General features: G+C 57.4%; 1 protein-coding gene and 1 long non-coding RNA gene across 9 annotated transcripts in view; one reads left to right on the top strand and one right to left on the bottom strand.

Moving 5' to 3' along the window:
* The window catches only part of ZMIZ1 (zinc finger MIZ-type containing 1), a 233,075-nt gene that overhangs the window by 38,841 nt on the left and 178,293 nt on the right, over positions 1-15,941 (bottom strand). Inside the window, exons 1-2 of one of the 8 annotated variants that reach the window (XM_047701401.1) lie at positions 8,512-8,516; positions 4,493-4,495 (exon numbers count right to left, since the gene is read on the bottom strand). The exons of the other annotated variants lie outside the window; for them this stretch is intronic. The gene's annotated coding sequence lies outside the window, so the exon portion shown is untranslated. Of the gene's footprint in view, positions 1-4,492; positions 4,496-8,511; positions 8,517-15,941 lie in introns of those variants that run through there. 8 annotated transcript variants of the gene reach the window in all.
* Positions 4,554-5,250, top strand: LOC125084277 (uncharacterized). The gene is made up of 3 exons (XR_007122582.1): positions 4,554-4,604; positions 4,773-4,901; positions 5,027-5,250. It is a non-coding gene; the product is annotated as an uncharacterized LOC125084277 (long non-coding RNA).

The following is a 15,941-nucleotide window of genomic DNA, read 5'->3' as shown; positions in this document are numbered from 1 at the left end:
GGGTGACGGCACGGACACACGGCACGCTCTCTCGTGCCGCAGACCCCCACAAGCTGCTCTGACACAAAGGCTGGGTGATGACAGCAGGTGAGAGCCAGTCTGTGGCCCAACAGGGAGTCGGCGCTGTCTGAGACCCAGGAGGACTAACAGAGGCAGGCAGGGGGTCACACAAGGACAGACAGACAGGCCAGCCGGGTGGGCGTCTGCGTGCACACCGCATCGTGCCTGCATCTGGGCGGAGTGGAGCATGTGTGCTCAGATGGGGCCTGTCCTGCCTGAATGTCCATGGGGGTCCCATGGGTCTCTGCTCTGTGCCCTTTCTGCGGTGGGAAAGGAGAGGGGACAGCCGAGCACAGGCTCTGGGGCTCAGGAGGGATGTCAGACATGCAGAGTCCCCAGATGAGGTGGGAGGGATGGGAAGGCACTGTGTGGTGTGCATGAGGCTGCCCGAACTGGGCAGAGCTTCAGGAAGAGATACCAGCCATCTTAAGGGGCTAAGGCAGGGGAAGGATTGGCCCTCTTGCTGCTTGGACAGCCACCGCGGCCAGCCCTGGGTTGGGTTCTGGGGGTACCACTCACCCTGGCAGTCTGGGTTCCAGTAACGAGAGTGACGTGACCGTGGGTGAATTACGCATGCTCTCTGAGTCTCAGTTTCTTTATCTGATAATAGGCATAATGCTAATGCCCTCTCCATAGGACTGCTGGGCCCCTGGAATGACACTAACACCTACAAGGTGTTGAGAACAGGGTCTGGTGTAGTACGCGCAGAGAGCTGGGAAAGCACCGCGTGTGCTCTCCGGACGCAGGTGAGGGTCTGCGAATGCTCCCTCTTCCCCCAAGCAGGAAAGCACCTTGTGAACAGGAGGAAGCCAGCCCGGCCCACTCCAGGAGGGGTCAAGGCAGTCCCAACGGGCACCAGGGCCTAAGCCGCTCCAGGAGAGGGTAGGGGAGGAGACAATGGTAGGGAGGACCCAAGGAGCAGGGGCTAAGTGCTCTGGCTCTGTAGTCCCACAGGTGATGGGGCTTGGGTCCTGTCCTGCCACTCTCTGGCTGTTGAGATTTCACACAGGCTTGGAGACCCAGTTTCCCCCTCTGTGAAATGGGCTTAACAGAAACTGCCTGTCTCAGGGAGTGAATGGGAGCTATAAATTAGTGTTGTTAGCCAACTGCAAAGGTATCCAAGCAGAAGCCAGAAAGGGAGGGAGGGTGGGCAGAGGAACGAAGGAACCCTGTATCCTACAGTAGCCCCCGAAAAGCAGCCTGTCAATCCCACACCCATCACATAGCCCTGGGAGAATTGGGGAGGTACCGGCTTTGGAACCTGTCCAAGAGACCCAATCCCAGCTCAGTCTCCACCACCCGTGTGGCACCTTGAACAAGTTGCCTACCCTTACTGGGCCTCGGTTTTCTCATCTCTAAAATGGGATGGTGGTGATTCTACTCCCCACCTCAGAGAGTAGTCGCAAGCATGAGCTGAGTTACCATCACGCAGTGCGGGGGCCACACTTGTAGGGGGCCATACCATGTGTTTGCTACGGTGAAGATTAGTATTACTGACCTCAGTCAGAAGAGGAGCGACCATCAGGATGCAGCTTTGATGTCGCTGGCCACGTGGGACCGTACGACAGAGACCAACGACCTGGGGAGGCACGCAGCTGCAGAAGTGTCCAGGGGCTGGGCTGGGTGTGGGGTGTCCCTAAGTCCCAGACCCCAGAGCAGATGACTAGGCCTGCCTGCCCCATTGGCTATGGGATCCGCCGAGTGGCCCCTATCACGTGCCCCTTTGCCGGAGACATGGAAGGCAAAAATCAATTCCCCCTCTAGATGCAGTTCTGCCTTTGCTTCAGTCAGTGGAGAGGGACCTTCAGCCCCGGAAAGGAGGTATTCTGGCTTCCCTAGGATCTGCCATGGGCCTCCCGGCCCAATAGCCACCATCTTCAATGAGGGGTTCCTCGGGATCTCGAACACCCCAAGACCCACCCCGGGGCACCTCACCTGGCCCTGTCTTGGGCCCTGGTGTCTGGCAGCCAAGTTCCGGATGGCCACGTTATAGGGGAAGCAGCAGCCTCGAGGGTCAGTGGAGCCCGGCTGGGAGAAGACATGACGGTTGACCACTGCCCGCACTTGTCTCTGCAGCTTACCCAGGAAGCCACTGGGACACGAGGATTCCCACTCCAGACCCGCCTCACCTAGGATTTCAGCCACTAGGGTCATTTGCCAACAGTGCGTGTCTTACTGTTGATGCCACGTCGTGGTGTGATTCGTGGCATGACTTCCTTCCTCGTGGTACATAAAGCAGTGGTGAGTATGACCATGGGGGGGGGCATCTTCTATGAATGAGATACAGTAGACGAGTCTAGGGACCCCTGTGCCAGCAGATTCAGTGGCTCAGGCAGCAAGAACTCTTCTGGAAGAAAAGTGGAAATAAGCTCTAGGTCTGAGCATCGGGAGGACACAGGATGCCTGTCTGAAGGAGGGCAGGGAGGGAGAGCTCCAGACATTTGCTCCCCAAGATCTTCCTGGCCACTCCCCCCACAGCCACAGCCGCCACAGTATGCTCTATGGACAAGCCAAAGAAACCAGATGTCAAAGCGAGGGCAGGTCTGGAGTGGCGTCCTAGAGTGTCTTAATCCTGGCTTGTCCCAGATGTGTCTTACCTGGGGACAGGGACAGGCCCTGCACTTTTCTCTGTACCCACAGCTCCTGGCAGAGGGGACCCCCAGGATAGGCTGACCAGATGGCCTAGTGGGACGGGCCAGTCTTACCATGGGGATGGCGGGGGTGGGGGCAAGAGGCTGCACATGGCAGGATTTGGGAATCGCCTGGTTCCAGGTAGGGAGGGTGGAGCTGTACTCTCTCCGGCACGGCTAGCTGCCAGCAGACAATGTGCCGGTGGGGGTGGAGGAGAGGCAGAGGCTGGGGGTCTGGGAGCTAGAGCATCAAAGGGGTGAAAAAGCTCACCCAGGCACAAGAGAAAGGTTGCCCCTTGCCAGGCTGGACTCCAGCTTGAAAAAGAGCCAGGAACCAGAGGCAGTCAAGTGGCCACAGGAAACAAGGCATTTGTTCTTTAGGGAGGCGAGCAGGGGATGTTCAGACAGCAAGAAGCCTGGTCTGCTCATTCTGGGGAAGGTCTGGGGATAGGGAAGGGACAGGAGCGGCCTGGGGGGGTGTGAGGGGGAGTGCACAGAGACGTGGACGTGGAATTACCAAATGCACTGCAGCCTGGGGAAGCTACATGAGAAATGAAACAAAGGCGTGTTAAGTATCAAAGAGCATCTTAGCGGCTAAAAGGCTGCTGGAGAACAGAGAAACTCTGTGAGTGTGTGTGTGTGTGTATGAGAGAGCGAGAGAGGGAGAGAGAGAGAGAGAGGAAGAAAGGGAAGGAGGGAGAAAGGAGGGGCTTCTGAGACCCAGGGATGGGGCAGGACACAGGTGTGCTCTGTTCGGAAGCAGGGGAGGAAAGAGCCTGGCAGGGCGAGGCACGAAGAACCCTTGGGAGCATGCAGGTAGAGTCCACGGCTCAGTGAGAGGGAGGAAGGACCCGTTCCCACACATCTCTGTGCTCTCGGCTCCCTAAATGGACGCAGGACCCTCAAAAGTGGTAGTGGGAGCGTGCCCCACTTCCCAGCGGGGAGCTAGGAGGAAGTGCCGGCCTCCATGCAGCCCCCGCCCCTCTCCCCCGGCCATGTCTGAGCTCCTCCTGGTCCCTCATCCACCCGAAGCTCCAGGAGCACCCAAGCCCCCTCCTGAAGATGCCCCCTCCCCTGCCCCACGCAGGGCCACTGCAGCCTGATCACCTCTGCAGCGTGTCCCCTTTGCTTCCTGCCTGTTCCAATCACCTTCTGCAGCCTTGTCCCTTCTCTGAATTATGACAAGCCTGGCCCCTCATTTATCTCTGTCTCCGAAACTGCCTCCCGCCAACCCACATTCTGCAAGGCGGCCAGAGGAATTTTTCCACAGATGTATTCTGATCACCTCTTTTCTAATCTGTGTCCCCAAAGGCTGCACACGGCCTGGTAGATGGTAGGTGCTCAATGGACACAGAAATGAGTCAGAGAGCCGGGCTACCCCAGGGGAAAGGTGCACCATTGTCCCACGCGAGCACAAGCACTATGGGCCAGGACGGGATCCAAGGGGTTTGCTTTTGCAGCCCTAGCACCCAACATGACCCTTGACATCGGCGACACACCGATGCAAGTGACGGGCTGAAACGAATCACCGCTGGAGAACGTACTACAGGGAAATGGGAGGGCTGGACAGACCCACTTGCTGCATCCAAGAGCCACACAATCGGGGCCCACATGTGACAGGCTCTCTGTGGCTTTTAAATCTGCTGGCAGCCCTCCACCCCTCTCCCCATTCCTCGAGGGCAGGGGCCTGGCCTCAGCAGCATCAGCCCTGCATGGAATTCTATCGTGATGTGTTCAAAGATGGGTGCTGTCATCCAAAAACATCTCTATCTGAGTCAACAGACACCTGTTTTGTGACCTACCCGCTGGTAGGCTGTGCTAAAACAGGGAAGGAAAGGTAAGCAGATTAAAGGAAACACATCAGCTCCCACACCTTGGCAGGCTAGCTGCAGCCCTGGGTTTTCCCTGCTCACGGTGTGATACTGCTCTTGATGTTGACGGTGTCCACCCCACAGGGGAAGGCCAAGGGCCTTCCCAGACCCACGGCTCCCTGGAGATGCTGCTGCTCTTCCTCCTCCCATCTCCAGACCCAGGCCACGCCCTCCCAGTCTCTGACCTTCATCTTTCATCTCCCAACCATAGGATGGGACCCTGGGACTGCTGCCTGGGAAGCTCAGGAGTCAGAGACCATGGAAACTCAGCCAGTGGGGACTCCTGTCTGCACCTGGGGCCCAGGATCCATGCTCCAAAGCCATGCAGAGAAAAAGAGCAGTGAGGGGCCTGGAGGGGAGGGCGAAGCCGGAGCAGCCACAGGGGTTGACATGACTCAGGTGTGGCCTGGTCTCTCCGTGTCATCTGTAAAGTGTGAAGACAATAAGAGGAACCTCTACTCACAGGCCTGGTGTGAGGCGTCCTGAGATGAAAGAAGGACCCAGGCTTTAAACCACACGGAAGAAATGTCAAGTCTTGCCAGAGTCTCAGCTGGAAATTCAGAAGCTGGAAAATGCTGACTACCTCCTGCTTCCAGAAGGCAGAGGGGCTGAGCACATACGGTGGAGCCAGTCAGCTTGGGTTCAAATTTCAGCTGAGCCCCTTGGCAGCTGTGTGACCTGGGGTAAGTTACTTAACCTCTCTGTCCTCTGGTCTTCCCTTTGGTAAAATGGGGAGACTAAACATTACCAACCTCCTAAGGTGTCAAGATTAAACCAGCCTATGCACATAACACGGTAGTACCATTTCTGGCATCCAAAGACTCTATACAAAGAAACTGTCCTGGTTTGGTTGCAGAGCACATGCTCCTTCTAGGGTTGGGAGGCTTCTCCGTCTCCCCCTCCACATGCTGCTGCTCAAACAGAATACAATTCCTTTCACTCATCTCCAAGAGGATTGCAAAAATGCATCTGCACCTCGGGCCCAGCCCTGCATCACTTCCTTCATGCTGCGTGCTCTCTGGGCAGGTGGCGTTGCTCTGCTTCCTAGCTCCCAGCCATGCCCACGCCCTCTACTGTCCCTGCCAGACTCTGTGAATCAGGCAGATGGCAGGCCCCCACAGATCTGAGGCCCAGAAGTTGCTCACTTCTGACCCAGCTCTTCGGCCACGCTGGGCAGGTGGCCAATCTGGGCAGACTCCTTCCTCAGGAGTGCCGGGGAGCAGGCTTGGACTCTGCGGCCCTCCTCTCCAACTGGGCCAACAGAGCAGCTGACAAAGAGCCTCTCTTCTGGCCCCAAACAAGGGGTGGGTCAGCTGGGAGGCGTGGGTGGGCCCTTGGCCCCTCCTCAGTCCCCATCCCTCTGTGTGTCTACCAGGAGGTGGGACGAGGGACAGGAGCCAAGGTCAGGATTCCTGCTCTGACCCATGACCCCAGCTCTGAGAACAGAGCTGTCCATGGGATTGTTCCTCCGCCTGTCCTCCTTGGTGGGCCCACCATTGCCGGTCCCCCGGAAATGGAAAGAGGGGCCCCTCCCTGCCAGTTCTCTTGGGTTATCTCCTCCCAGAAAACAGCACAGGATGCACTTGACCACAAAGGGGCAGAGCCAGGGCCAGCAGCTGCTGGGTCTCAGGAGACTGGGAGTCGGCCTGAATGTGACCATGGACCCAAGAGGCCAGCCGGGGGCCCCAAGTGCAGGTCTGTGAAATGGGGTGATTTCACCCTGGCACAGACAGGGAGGACCTGATGGGATCATGAAGGTGCAGAGACAGCCCTTGACTCTTCTCACCTGGCTGGTACCCTTTGCTTTGCTGAGCCTCACAAACCCTAGCGGGGGCTGGCCCAAGACAAGGTTGTCCATGTTTTACGAAGCAGCAACGGCGGCCCACAAGGAGGTGGTTCAACCCCAATCACACCACAGGACCGTGACCCCGCTGCTGGGCCAGCACAGCTTCCCTCTCAACACCCGCCCCCCCCCGAATCTGTGATGTCACAGATCTAAGAACAGGCAAGGCGTGCCTTCTGCCCACCTCCCGTCCTATGATTCATCCCGGTTTCTTGTCCCTGGTCTGCCACCAACTTCCTGGGTGACCACAGGCAACTTCCTTCTGCCTCTGGGCCATGCATGAGCGGGGTGGGGCGGGGGGCGTTGCGCTCTCTGAAGTCTGTGGCTCTGGGAATCAGCGCTGGTCTCCTAATGGGGTCACGGCTCTCAGGGTTGAGGCTAGCCTCTGGCCTTCTCAATCCTGCAGGTGCTGCGGGATTGTGGGAAGAGCTGCCTATCCTCTTGTCTGGTCTGGACACGTCCATCCTCCTCCCCTCCCCGGGTGACAGATGGAAAGGGCTCCTGAGATCTCACCTTGCCCGGTTACCCCATTTAATAAAGCCAGGAGTGCAGAGCAGCGAGCAGGTGTGCAGAGGTCTGGGAGCCTGGGGGTCAGGAGGGCCGGGGGAGGGAGCTGCTGGGGCTGCTGAGGCTAGGACTTCCCTCCAATTCCTGAAAATATTGCTCCTGGGGGGCTGTAGGCTGGACTTTGTGGCCCTGACAGCTGACCCCTGGATCATAAAACAAGAGATGTTTTCCGTGGGGGGAAATATTACTGTCCTGCAGAACAGCTGTACTTTGTACCAACGGCAGCAGCAGCACACGGAGGACAGTGCGCTAGATCATTCCCGCACTCTGCTCCCTGCTGTCACCTCTCATTGCACCGTAGCCAAGAAAGTCAAAACAAGGAGGAATCGGCTGCCAGCCCTCTGGCTGCCAGTGACCCTGCCCTTCTCCATGTGTGCCTGCGCGCACGCTCGGGCCCCGAGAGCAGAGAGAACTGAGCAGGCTGGAGGTCCGGCTGGCCGCAGACGTGCATGGAGGCTCACGGCCTGTCCTGCCTGGCCCTACCTATGTCCTTGTGCTCTGCATCCCGTCCCTCCAGGGCCTTGGCTGGCCAGAGAGGGCCTCTGGGCTGTGCCCTTCCTCCCAGAACACTCATTCCATGCTCCCACCCCTTCTCCCCAAGGGCTGCCCGGGTTGGCAGGAGCTCGGAGTCTCAGGGCATGTGAACTCACCCTGGGAACTGAACTCCGGAGCCGGAGCTGGCAGGGATGATTCCCAAACCGGTTCGGCCATCCTTTATCCTGCAGGACGGGATCTTCAGACCCGGGGGGAGATGCCAGACAGGTTGAGCCTGTCTGTGGGCTTTAGGAAAATCCCAGCCTGGAAAATTCCCTGCCTACCTCACACCACCATCTGGAGCCTTCCAGGATAACCCATTTAATTGTAAAGACATCCCAAAGCGAGCTCAAGGGGCTCTTTGCATTGGAAAGAGAATGCTCCCTTTTCCTGAGAGATGCCCCCTGGGTCCTGCCAGGCAGAGGTTCAGACCAAAGTGCTGCTCGCTGAGACCAGCTGGCAGGGAGCCCACACCCTGTCCCATGTCCTGGCACTCTGCCGCCGGACCATTATAAACTACTCAGGAGTGGGGCAGTCACAGCCCCCATCTTAGAGATGAAGGGCGGGCACAGAGAGGGTAGGGATTCTGGCTCAGGGCACACCGAGCTCGTGAAAGGCTGGGACAGAGGTGGGACTTCCTCCTCTTACCCCAGGGACACTGGCTGGTAGTAGAGTAAGGGTGAGCAGAGCTCCCCTTCCATACTGGGAAGGGGAGAAGGGCCCTGAGCCGTCCCCACAACTGACCGAAGCCAGGTGCCCTCTGTGCATCTGCCCACCATATTCTGGGAGAACACGGCTTCCGAAAGGAGAGATCCTTTGACTCCCTGAGGTCTGACCAGAATAGCCGTTGGGAGGAGGGTCCAGGGAGTCAAGAGTCTCCACGGCTCCTTTTTGCTCCAAGGCAGCACCCCCACAAGGCAGAGGGGAGCCCAGAGGCCTAGGATAGCAAGGGTGCTCTCCCCACACTGCTGACCCTGGTATGATACCCCCAGGAGGTCTGCAAGACCAGACCTGGGCCCCACAGGCACAGAGCCTGCCCTTGGGAGCCACAGAACCCGCATGTCCCTCATTCCAGCAGGGGCTACCTGGAGAGCCTGTTTTTATCCTGTTACATAGAATTTCTCCTGGGGCCTAAATACCACTGCCCAGGGCGTACTCTAAGGGAATTGGAGGGGTGGGGGCGGGGGGAGGCGGGGCAGGAATCGGTTTCTTCCCTGAGGAGCTGACTTGCCCAAGGCTTCCCAGCTCAGTGCTTGGCCACTGGTCTAGCTCCTCCTGTTCCCTCCGGATCTAGGGAGAGGTCGAGTGAAAGCAGGCCCCTTCTAGGCTCAACCAGAAGCCGAGTCTAAACACCATGCTTGTCCACCTCAAAGGAAGGCAAGGAAGCTGTGAGTCTGAGAGTTGAGAGGCCTGGCTGTGCACCTCCATTGTTAGTTCCGGTTCCCACAGCCACTCTCGATCCTCATGGGAGTGGGAGCCAGCAATAAACGCCAGAACCCTCAGAAGAAGGTCCCCTTTCACCCCAGCCTGGGCTCCCAAAGCCACAGCAGACCATCCTGGGGTCCCGGGAGCAGGCCTTGGGGAGGCGCTGATCCCAGGGTACCTTTGTTTCTATTAAGGAACCACCGGGAAACCTTCCCAGCCCTAGAGTGACTGAGGGTGTGTGTGTGCCACGGTGACAAGGACAAGAGAGAGATCTGGGGCGGGTGGCACTTTGCCTGGTGATCCATGCACTTGACTCCTCAGAACAGGCTTTTAGGTCACTCATTGCTCTTTGAGAAAGAGCGAGTTCAGGACCAACCTGCTGACCACCCCCAACCCTCCTCTGCTTCCCCCGCCCGAGGGACCTCATCGTCCTGTAAGAACCTCAGGTGCACAGTACAAGAGAGGCGGGCCACACCTCCACCCTCCCCAGCCTGGGCTCCGCCTGGGCTCCTGAAGGGGAGGCCACGCTGTGCTAAAGGCTTGAGCCACCAGGCAGGTGGCTCAGAGGTTGACGCAGCGGTCTTGTTCCAGCGGCAGTCGCTCTGCCAATCGGGCAGGTGTTTTAGCTCAGGGACAGGTGACCTGGCCCCACACTGTGGGAGATGACAACCGTCCAGTCGGTTCTCTATCTAAAACCCGTGTTGCACTGTTTGTTTCTTTTTCTTTTTTTTTCTTATCCGTGTATCCAACAACAGCAGCCCATCACCCACACATCTCGCGTTTCTGTCCTGGCTTCCTGACTGATCACCACTCCTTTTCTGTGAAACCCAGCGTATGTGGATGTTTGAGGGAAGCCTGGAAGCCGCCCATGACTGGCTGTCACCACCTCTCCAGGTGCCTCACAGGGGTTGGCTGTGGGTAGCCTGGCTGCTGCCTGAAAACACAGGACTGGCCCAGCTGGGCTGCCCGAGACTGCTGGGGTCCCTGGTGCCTCTTGGTGACTCTGTCACATTGCCTACCTGTTTTGGTTATGGAGAGGTGGACACGAACCCGAAGAAAACATGACTTAGAGACTGAATTTATAGAACACTGGGGAGGGGGTTGGGCAGGAAACGGGAGAGGAGTTTTCTCTTTGCAGAAGCTCCTTTATGAGATGAAATGATTCTCTGTGAGGTTTCTTTAAATATCCAGCTGCCTTGTTGCAATGAAAATGATCATTTATGAGAATTCCATTTACATATAGTGCTTCCTGGCTGCACCTGTTTCTCAGAGAGTAACACACCTGGGGGATGTCTGGGTGACTTGGTGTCCTGGGTGCTGAGGTGCCAGGGCAGGACTGAACCACCTGGGTCTCCAGGATAGGAAATTTTTGCCTGTGCATCAGAATCATCTGGAAGGCCTCATCCCCAGTGGGGTGTCAGATTCAGCGGGTGGTGGGATGGAGCCCAAGAATTTGCATTTCTAGCCAGTTCCCAGGTGATGCTGATGCCACTAGTCCAAGAACCCCACTTGGAGAACCACTGGTCTAGCCCAGTGGCCCTTTGCTCCATGAACAGAGAAAGAAGGAATAATTCTTCCCTTTCCCTTGCCGGGTTCAGAATCCACACAGGCTCTCAGGCCAAGGGGAACTGTGTGCTTGGCACATGGTCTGCAGACTCCTCAATTGTTATGTTCAAGGCCCTGGAGGTTTGACCCTGGACTCCCTCCCTGGCCTCAGTATAGATGGAAGAACACTGGGTAGGGCGTCCAAAGTGTGTGAGTCCCCATTTTGTCTACTCGCTCTGTGCTCTGTGGTCTTGGGCAAGACTCTGGCAGATTTATGGACCTCTTTCTTCACCCGCACATCAGCAGATCGATCTCACCTACCTGCTCCCAAGGTGTAATGGGGCAACCCTGGCGGGGTCTCCTGTGCGTGGAGAACCAGGCTGGGGCCAGGCCCTGTTCTGAGCCCTTCGCACACACTGTCTCACACAAGCCTGCATTCTGGGAGGCAACTACTCCTATCTCCCCACAACTTGCCAGTGCGTTGGCTGGGTGGCCCTAAGCCCTCTCTGCCTTGTGGTCTGCCTCACAGAGTGGCTGGAAGGACAGGGTTAGGTCCTGCTGGGCTCAGCGTGGCCGTGGCTCTCAGGAGGAGGCCCCAGGGTTGGGGTGGGGGGGGACTGACGCAGCCTGGGCTGCGTTCCGTTCCTGTCTCTCTTCCTGAGCAGCTGGGGGAGGGGCCGTCATTAATTTCGGTCTCTGCAGTGTTTAATCACCACGCAGCTCTGCCTCCCTCCTCCCCACTCCAGCGCCTGCTCTGTCCCTGCAGGAAACAGTTCTCTGCCTTCTGCCTCTGATGGAAGCCATGAAAAATGAACACAGCACCCAGAGAGAAGGAAACACCGGGGCAGGGAGGGGCGTCGGAGCCAGATGACCGGCTGGTCCTAGCCCAGCAGGCACCAGCTGGACCAGCTGGATCCCAGGGAGGCTCTCGAGGGCCTGCTGGTCACACACCTGACCCCCTAACAGGGCCCCAGGGTCTGGACGGCCATTGGCCCGGGAGTCCAGAGCAATTCCAGCTGCCTCTCTGAGAGCTAGAACCCAGAGCCTGGACCTTCCTGGGATCTCCAGCACTCAGAGGCTCTGAGGACAGGGGATCTACTCCCTGCCTCTGCCCCGAAGAAGGCCAGGCCATGCGGGCACATGCCCTCGTGAAGGTCGACTGTAAGCCGGGCAGAAATTCGACACATCCCTTTGGTCTGTTTGTTTTCCTAACAGTCCTATGATGTCAGGATCGCGACTCCCATTTCTAGGAGGGAATTGGCACTCAGAGAGGTTAAGGAACTTGCCCAAGGGCGACCAGCCAAAAGAACTGGCAGAAGGGGACTATTTATCTTTCATTGATGCCATTACCGCTTACTTACATAATACACGAAAGCATTCTCTTAAAGCTAACATTTCAGACGGAGACCCGAAGAGAGATGGAGGCCCAGATCTGCTAGCCTCCAAACCCCTCATTCTTCTACTACCACTGGTGACTCCAGCTGGCTCTACTTCGCCGTCCTCCCTTCTTTAACTTTTCAGTGTAATTTTGAAGAAGTCACGCATGCACGTGACTTAGGGACAGAAGTCGATAAAGGACACATACAGGAAAACATGGTCTCCTCCCACCCCAGGCTTGTTGCCTCAACCAGGGGAATCATGCTAGAGGTTCTGGGGTTTCCTCCCAGAGCTGTTCTGTCGCTGACATACACCATGGCCTTGGCAATGTCTGGCTGGAAGATTCTCACCCTGGATATCCACGTGGTTCATCCCCCCACCCAGTTGTCTGTATTCGGGGAGGGCGTCCCTGCCCTTTCCAGCGTGCATACTGTACCACCTGTCCTGCCTCCCGTCTCCCTCCCCCGAGTGATCCTTCTCCCTAGCACTGACTCCCTTCTGCTTTTGATCGTGTTTATTATCTGATGCCCCACTCCCTGAGCCAGAGCGAAAGCTCTTCCTCGGCAGGGGTTTCCACACGCTGCGTTCACTGCCACGGCCTCGGTACCTAGAACAATGACCCCCACATGGGTAACAACATGAACGTAAAAGCCGGCCCCGGCCATGGTACATGTGGGCAGACCCCACCCTTGACACGAAGGGTGGCATCTTATACACGCTGTTCTCAACCTTCTTTCTAAGAACATATGGTTCAGCTCAAAGAGACTGTCACTCCTGGAGAACAGGACGGAGCCTTTTCTACCTCTTGTCTCTCCAAGGATCCAGCCTGGCCTGGGGACCACACAGGACACACTCAGAGCACACCATGGCCAGGTTGGAAACTTGGCCCTGACCTCACACCACAGACCAAAAGGGAAAAAAAAAAAAAAAAAAAAAAAAAAGCAAAACAATACATTGCCTAGAAGATGCTACAGGAGAATATCTCCATGACCTTGGGATTGACAAAGATTCTCAAAGAAGACCGCGAATGCTAACCATAGGGAAAGTTGATAAATTTTCTGACATTAAAGCAAAGAACCTCTGCTAACCCCAAATACCCCATTAAGAGAATGAAATAGGTAAAGCCCAGGGTGGTGGGAGAGTCTGGAAGAGACAGAAGACACACAGCGCATTGTGACACCCAGGTTCAAGGGCTCTGGGGAGGAGGGCTCCCCAAGATGGTCTGCAGTGAGCTAGGAGGGCTTCTCAGGGCAGACGGAAGGGGACTCCATCTCACTCCCCCTCAGCTCTGGCCTCCTCCTTTCCAAGAAAACCAGGCACTTAAGACAGACAGAAGACCCCCAGCCCGCCCCCCCTTTCTGCCCCATGCAGAGATAACCAAGCAAGAAAAAAACAAATTAAAGAGCCCAGGAGCCTGGCAGGGCCTTGGCAAGTTTGGTTGGACAGGGCAACAGCATTTAACAAAGCTCAGATCATCCATCACTGGGGCCCAGTCATTTAGATACTGGGCATTTGATTAAACTAATATGGGCGGCTGGGGCAAGGCACGGCTGGGCGCTTCCTACCCTCGCCTACAAATTAGACCATCACACACAATCCGATTACCTTGACTGCCACATTTATCTCTGGAAAGGGGCCATCCATCACTCCCCAGCAGCTGGCTCTGTGCCTCCTCCTGCAGGAGGGGAGTGACGTGTGCACCCAAGTCCTAGCAGGCGGTGCTCACTGGGTCGCGCCTTCCACCATCCCCTCAGCAGACACCGTCCCACGTGCCCACCCTGCTGCAGGACTCAGGTTGCACGAGGAGGTACCAGCGGACACAGGCCTTGCCACTGCGGAGCCCACGCAGAGCTTGTGAAAGGGCAAGTCTTCGAGCTGGCCAGAGGGGAGCTCAGCGTGTGGATGGAGCTGTGGGCCCAGGTCGAAGCCCCAAGCTCCCTCTCCTCGGACTGGGACCCCGAGAGTGACGTGTCACTGATCTAGTCCTCGACCTCACACCTGTGAAATGGGGCACCGACCTAATACAGCACCGTCTGACGTGACCTCTTCGGGGACGGACGTGGCCTGCATCCGCGCCCTCCAGCCTGGAGCCACAGCCCACCTGTGAGGAGGTACACCTGAGCTGTGAGGAGCCGGGTTCTTAACTGCATCTCACTCTTTCTGCAGCATAAATGCCAGTGTACACGGCTGCACAGGGCTCCAGTTCCAGAGCCGGACATCGCAAATCCAGTGGCCGCTCCCTTTCCAGGGTTGAAGTGAGGGGTACACTGGACAGCTTTACCATGGCCAGTGCAAAGCTGTGACCAATGCTCCCTGAAGGCTAGACCCCCTCCCTTCTCAAAGAGAGGGCTGGATTCTGGTGCCAAGGACAACGGCTGCTATGACCCAAAGACCCGGCACGGGTAACACCGTCACCTCTCTTGTCTTGTGGCCTGACAGGGTGGGCATGCTCCCATTTGAAACAAAAAGTAGCCTTAGAGCTAAAGACAGATCACCAAGGGGCAGGCACAGAACTCGAGTCTAGGTCTTTGCAATCTCGAACCCCCTGTCTTCCCACTGGATGCTTCCCACCGACTTAGGAGTTGGGTCTTTGGACGCTCAAGGATGTCCTGCTGGCGGCAGCCTCTCCCTTGACCACCATGTGCACGGATGCCACGCCCACCAGCTTCTCTCTGGACCGGTCTCCTCTCAATGCCAGAGCCGAGGAGGTGGGTGCCAGGCAGAGGGGCGCCCCAGAGTCCCTGTCCAGCTTGCCCAAGCCAGAGTGGCCCCTGGCAACCCCACCTCCCGCCCCACCTAGCACAGGGTAGAGCTGGAACAGCCAACACAACTTGTGGTTCTAAACATACCGAGTCTAGATGGGGCTCCACCCGGAGGCTTTTGCAGAGTGACCAGAGCACCCAGAAATGGAGCCTCTGTGGCTCTAGGACCAGCGAGAAAGCTCAGGGACGTTGCTCTACAGGATGCTAGTGAGCACAGGCTGCAGGGCTGGTGGCAGTGCGTTCACACCAGCTTCTGGCACCAGGAACCCGAGGGTCCTGGGGGAGCTGAGTCCCCTTACGGGGCTGCAGGGGCGACGAGGGGTGCTCACAAACCTGGGGATAGGACACAGCGCCCCACAAGCACTCTCTCACTGGGTACCTGTTCCAACGACCGGTCCTGCCTGAGGTCTCAGGGCAGGTCAGAGACCAGGGAGCCCCCTAGCCTGTGTGCAGGGCTGGCAAGGCTGGAGAGACAGCCCTTAGGAATGAGCAGTCTCACAGGGGCCAGAAGACCCCGTTTCTTACTGACTGGCTCCGGCACAGGCTGTGTCACCCTCGGAGTCTCCTTTCTTTATCAAAAACAAGAATAAAGTCATAGGCATGCGCAAAGCCCTTGGTGCGATCGGATGGGACAGGCGAATGCACGCACGCGCTGGATCTGGACACGCCTGATAAAATCTAGGTGCGTCGCTGGGGAGGCTTTCCCAATCACTTGAGAGCAGCCTCGCCCTCCAGAGAAATCAGCTCCCCAGGAGGGGAGGTGGCTGCAGAAACAGCCCAACTCAGAGCTGGGTCTTCAGATGCTCGAGGAATGTCCAGCTGGCAGTGGACTTCTCCTAAAGCCTGAGGCTGGAAAGGGGCAGGCCCCGGGGAACAGAGGCCCACCATGGGGACCTCTCCTGAAACCCTCTGTGCCGGTTGCCAGCAGGATCCTGGGAGTGGGCCGGCCTGGGCATCTGGGAACGATGCAGGGGACACAGCTGTAGGAGGGAACATTCTCCCCTGGATGGAATACAGGAGGTTCTGGGTGGGAGATCTCCTCTAGGCTGGGAGAGGAGAAGGGAAGGCTGCGAGGTGGGAGCCAGACCAGAAGAGTCCAGAGATGAGGGGACCTGGAAGAGCCATACAGGAGATGGGAGTGGGGAGGGGTGCCTAGCAGGGATTAGCTGAGGAAGCCCCCTGGGACACACCCTCTCCCCAGATTCATCCTTCTCTGTTGTCCCAGTTGATGGTATGCTTAGCCACTCACACATTAGTATAAATGAGTTTATAAGAAATTGTGCCAAGATAGGCAAGAAGCAATACTTGCAGGAGAAAGAAGGGGGTG

The sequence above is a fragment of the Lutra lutra genome, chromosome 14 (genome assembly GCF_902655055.1).
Source record: "Lutra lutra chromosome 14, mLutLut1.2, whole genome shotgun sequence".
NCBI classification, from domain to species: Eukaryota; Metazoa; Chordata; class Mammalia; order Carnivora; family Mustelidae; genus Lutra; species Lutra lutra.
This window is presented reverse-complemented; position numbering and strand designations above follow the sequence as displayed.